The 5,875-nt window shown below is 37.5% G+C and overlaps 1 protein-coding gene across 1 annotated transcript in view; it reads left to right on the forward strand.

Annotated features, from left to right (window-relative positions):
* The first annotated feature begins 720 nt into the window (after positions 1-720).
* LOC115219227 (gastrula zinc finger protein XlCGF26.1-like) overlaps positions 721-5,875 on the forward strand; it is a 23,300-nt gene continuing 18,145 nt past the window's right edge. The window contains exon 1 of the mRNA XM_029789363.2: positions 721-940. The gene's annotated coding sequence lies outside the window, so the exon portion shown is untranslated. The remainder of the gene's footprint in view (positions 941-5,875) is intronic.

Consider the following 5,875-nt stretch of genomic DNA (forward strand, 5'->3'; position numbering starts at 1 on the left):
GAGATGGTCACATCTGGGATGCGTTTGACAAAAAGCTTATTCAGTATTAACTTGAGGATTAACAAAAGCTACAACGACGAAAACGTTACACACAAACATACAGAGGGAGGGGAGAGGGGTTTCTTTGCTATGGAGTAGGTGAGACATTCATCTACTATACATACAAGTATACACACACAGACACAAATGCATATAAAGATAAAGGGAGAGAGACAGCAATATATAATTGATAATATGCATGTGAATGTCTATTTATTTTTATCAAATGGTTTCAGTTTAGACTAGGAATCGAAACTAATGAAGTTAAGAAGGTAACAAGGCGATCTTTCGTCTCTAGAAGACCTTTCCAGACGAAAGATTGCCGGTAACAATACACAATTACTACCTATCCTAACGGACTTGATACACTTTGACGGTAAAATCCGAAGTCCTGAGATGGCCTGCATCAATAGCATAACTTCACCATCACCACTACCACTACCAAAACATCTCATCTTCACTTCAGTCTCTTCATTATTTAAAAACTTGAAAACAAAGCAACAACGGCACTTTCTTTCTCTTACCCTCACTCTCAGACGAAGAGTAAGTCTCCGAAGCGTTAGATGTTTCCCTCCTAACACCGGAGGAACTTAAGGAGATTTTCTAGGAACTCCAGTTTGAAGTTCTGCTGATCGTGCATATAATTTCAGGTGGCGACTGAAGCCGGCTGACACCGGTCTATATTTGGACTCCTAGAATCAGCTTCGACTGATTATGATTTATTTCCATCATCTGCTACAACCGTGATTAACCTCATCTGCATGGTAACCCGACAGTTTCGCTTGTCTTCTGCTTTATTTACCAACACAACCACGTCGGTATAGATGGGATTTATTTCTATTTGAATGGCCAGAAAGTGTCCGCTTTTCTCCTGCTTCGTTGCGCTGTCTTTCATCTCATGGTGAGTAACTTCAATCGAAAAACTCTCAGATGTGTGTGTCTGTGTGTCCAGACCCACACATACATAATATATAGGCATAAATATACTCACACACGCACATTGTATTTCTATCTATCTATTTGGTCGACACACAAGAGAGTCGTAAACATTTGAATTACCGAAAATCATTTTATATAAAATAAAAGGAAAAATTGATCGGATATTTTTAGCCGGTTTTGGAACATGAAATGTTTTTATGATTGAGACAAAACGATATTGGAAGATTCTCTGTAAAAAAATGAAAATTGATTGCAAAAGAAAACACATTTTGTAAAAACCCTTTTCTTTATAATTTTAAAGATTACAACTAAAATAATGATTCGATCGGTTTCGATGCATTTAATAAAACATCTCGAGGAATGTTTGTGCTTTAGTAAATAATGCACTTTTAACATTAGCCATAAATCCTTAAGAAAAAGTATTGAGTGAGCACAATGCCGTAGATTTGTATATGAAGGGGGTAGAGTTGAGAGTCGAGCCCATTATATAACTGGTATGTATGCAAACAATGTCTGTGTGGCGGGATCTCTACAAGATCGCTCAATATGATACAAATAGCTGTGAAGTTTCTTTCAAATAACATCCTGTTTTTTTTCTTTTAAAAAGGGACACGTTGGATGTAATCTTCGATATATTTTTTAAAAGGTGTTTGAAAAAGAAAAACAAATACATGCCAGGGTGATCATTTCTGGAACATGATTGATCATAAGTCTGCTCTGACGGGGTCGAAATAGTAATAACAACTAGTATTTATTTGATCGACATTTACTAGAGGTGATAGATCGATTTTAGTGAGATTTGAACTCCAGAATGTGAGGTAGCGAGTTTTTTGCTTAAAACAATTAATTTTGACTAAGTGCAAAGAAGCAGAGGCTTAGAAGTTGTGACGTTCATGCATTTCGCTTTCGATCTAATTATTTCCTCATCAATCAATACAAAATATTAATTAAAAGAAATAACTGTAACTCGAAGAACTCAAATACACACATAAACACATGTGTCTGCATACATATAAACACACACACACACACACACATATATATATATATGCAAATCGTTGCTGAACCCTAATTATATATATATATATATATAATATATATATATATATATATATATCACACACACACACACACACATGCAAACATGACTTATTTCTTCGCTTTGGCACTGACAGATCTAATTTATTATTTTTTAAACAACTCCTCCTAAAAAACATGAACCAAAATGTCTTTCTCTTTAACATTTTCTATGTAAGTAGGGAAACAGAAGGAATGATGCCGTGTTGGGTAGATTTCGACCAAAAGCATCTCTTTTTTTCTTTTTTATTCCGAGTGTTTCATCTCTGTTAAAAAGTAAGAGAATCGCGGGAACATTTTTCTGTCACGAGATATTTTATTTATCGACTTAATTGTTAAAGCAGTTCATTTTTTAGAGCAAAACATCAACAGATCTGTTCAGATATTTTTTATTCTTATCAATTAACAATTTAATATTTATGCTTTATTTTTTACTAATATAACTTTCCTTTAATTTAAAATTCTGCTAATTTTATTAGGCCAGATATATATTTTGGTTTCTAGTAATATCGTTTTTGCTTACTGAATGTGTCTACAAGAAAAAACAAACCAAAAACGAATGTTTTCCACCAGAAAAGAGATTTGAAAAGCAAAGCCCAATGTCGGATCGCGTTTTGTTCTGCTCTGTTATCTTTCTATCCATCCGAATATATGAAAATGTGCGTTAATTTCTGTACTAAGTTCGTCTCCGGTTTAGATATATATATTTATATAGACCAGGTCCAGTTCATACACCTATTAAAATAAATTATTATATTTATATAGACCAGGACTAGCTCACCCATCTATAAAAATATATATAGTTAACTGATGAAGAACCAGGTTAAATCCTGTTTTTTATGTGTGTGTGTAACCATCACTAATAACTTTAAAAAGTTTGTGACGACAGAATAATTAGCGGTATTATACTGCTACTAATTTAATTAATTAGAACACCTCCTGCACAAAAGTACTCACCACGTACCCGTTACTTTAACTCTTTGCTTGCATTTTCGTGACTGTGTTGTAGTCAATGATTATTATTTAAGCATGAATGTCACATAATATCACACTAGTACAGCCGGACCTGTGGAGTGCCGGATTAGCGAGTTTGCTTGGATAATTTAGATTCTTCGATTAACATGCACTTTTACTCATCAGTTAACCATCACATCGTATCTTTTAAAATACCCTGTAAATCCATATGATCGTCAATAAGGCGGGGAAATGGACATTAAATGAAAAGCAAATGAAATTTTGATAAAGAACAGGTAAAACAAGGGGGTATAGATAAGTACCCAGGTACTGTTGACTTGCGTAAGAAAGTTCAACGCTACCTCTTTCAAAATGAAGAGCTGAAATTTAAATTTCAGTTCCATAATAAGAAGTGGGAGCTAACAGGATCGTCATCTTTATCTCGAAAGGTGAGTAAAACATCTGAAACTGGTGATGAAATTGTCCTGTTGTCTTCAGGAACTGATGATGATAGTGGCAGCATGCTTGGGTGAACAGAAGTCCATGGTATTAAATTTTCAAATGTCAGTTCCCCTATTTCATTATTTCAGTTTTTAGCTATTTTTAAAAATGAATCTTTCAATCTAATCTGTTTCATATATTTTGGCCTTTCTTTGTTTAGTTTATTCTACAAAATGTAAACTTACATAATTTCTTGTTAAGTTATAAAATTCTTATTCTACATCAGCTTTTCTCAACCTTTTTCACCCTTTGGGAATCTGCTAAAATATATTCTATGTATCAGGGAAACCTCGCAAAAAAGTTGGTACATAGCTTTTTTGGTGCTACTTTAGCTTGCAGTCTACCAGAGTATTCATAGTTTATGCTGTGAAATGACCTGATCTGAAATTAGATTTAGGATTAGCCTGCATGCTAAAGGGTTAATGGCCAAGTAGACCAAGCTCAAATGTAGCATCACTTTTTTATCTTCTTAGTCTTCTGTAGGAGATCAAGCAAATTGTAAAACTGTCTTTGAAAGGTTTAGCTGTCTATGGTCATTAGATATCCCAATGAATATTTGAGAAGTTTTATCTAATACCATGCTTAGATAAAATATCCCTACAATCCTCCGCTAAGAGGTCACTTTATGCCATGTGTTTGTATAATAAAATAATGATTATAGAATTAAACATAAAAATGCATTTGCATATAAGGCGCAGGTGTGGCTGTGTGGTAAAAAGGCAGGGATCTGGCCAAAACGTTAGCAGGCCGGGTGACATGCTTAGTGGTTATTCGTCTGCCGCTACGTTCATCATCATCATCGTCGTTTAACGTCCGTTCTCCATGCTAGCATGGGTTGGACGGTTCGACCGGGGATCTGGGAAGCCAGAAGGCTGCACCAGGCTCCAGTCTTATCTGGCAGTGTTTCTACAGCTGGATGCCCTTCCTAACGCCAACCACTCCGTGAGTGTAGTGGGTGCTTTTTACGTGCCACCTGCACAGGTGCCAGGCGAGGCTGGCAACGGCCACGGTCGGATTGGTGTATTTTATGTGCCACCGGCACGGAAGCCAGACGAGGCGGTGCTGGCATCGGCTACGAGTCGGATGGTGCTTTTTACGTACCACCAGACCAGGGATCCTGGCTGGTTCAATTCGATTTCGATTTCGCTTGCCCCAACATGTTTTCGCAAGCAAGGGGGTTGGCATGGGTGCCTGTTGTACGGTCAGATTGGTGTATTTTATGTGCCACCGGCACGGAAGCCAGTGGAGGCGGCACTGGCATCGGCCACGAGTCGGATAGTGCTTTTTACGTACCACCAGACCAGGGAACCTGGCTGGTTCGATTCGATTTCGCTTGCCCCAACATGTCTTCGCAAGCAAGGGGGTTGGCATGGGTGCCTGTCGTACGGTCAGATTGGTGTATTTTACGTGCCACCGGCACAGAAGCCAGTGGAGGCGGCGCTGGCATCGGCCACGAGTCGGATAGTGCTTTTTACGTACCACAAATTCCGCCGAGGTCGACTTTGCCTTTCATCCTTTTGGGGTCGATTAAATAAGTACCAGTTATGCACTGGGGTCGATGTAATCGACTTAATCCCTTTGTCTGTTCTTGTTTGTCCTCTCTATGTTTAGCCTCTTGTGGGCAATAAAGAAATAAGAAACTTACTTCCCCAACCACATGATTTTGGGTTGAGTCCCACTGTGTGGCACCTTGGCCAAGTGTCTTCTACTATAACCTTGGGCTGACGAAAGCCTTGTGAGTGGATTTGGTGCACAAAAACTGAAAGAAGCCTGTCTATATATATATATGTGTGTGTGTGTGTGTGTGTGTCTGTGTTTGTTCTGTCAACTGCTTGACAACTGGTGTTGGTATGTTCACATCCCTGTAACTTAGTGGTTTAACAAAAAAAATCAATAAAATACATACTAGGCTTTAAAGAAAAATGTCCTGAGGACTATTTGTTTAACTAAAAGCAGTCAAGGTAGTGCCCCAGCATAGCTGCAGTCAAATGACTGTAACATGTAAAAGATAAAAGAAAAAAATGCAGATAATTAGTTTATTTCTCATAGAATCCATAGTGACTTTTGGAATGGTAGGGTTTTGATGAACCCCGTGATTCCATGTCTTTTACTACTTCGTTGCCAAGTGACTTAACTAATCAACAGAATCTACTACAATTATTACTAGTTACTGCTATTTTGTTTCTCAGTACTTACATCCATCAGTATAATAACGATCATTTCAGGTGGCGAGCTGGCAAAACTTTTATTGGGTTGTCCGGAAAGTTTGTGCTGATTTATAGTAGCTTAACTTTTGACTTATTTTAGAAAAATGGTTGAGTCCATAAAATAGGATTTGACTACACCTCCATTTAGAGCACAGTTT

This window comes from Octopus sinensis, linkage group LG14 (assembly GCF_006345805.1).
Source record: "Octopus sinensis linkage group LG14, ASM634580v1, whole genome shotgun sequence".
In the NCBI taxonomy this organism is placed as follows: Eukaryota; Metazoa; Mollusca; class Cephalopoda; order Octopoda; family Octopodidae; genus Octopus; species Octopus sinensis.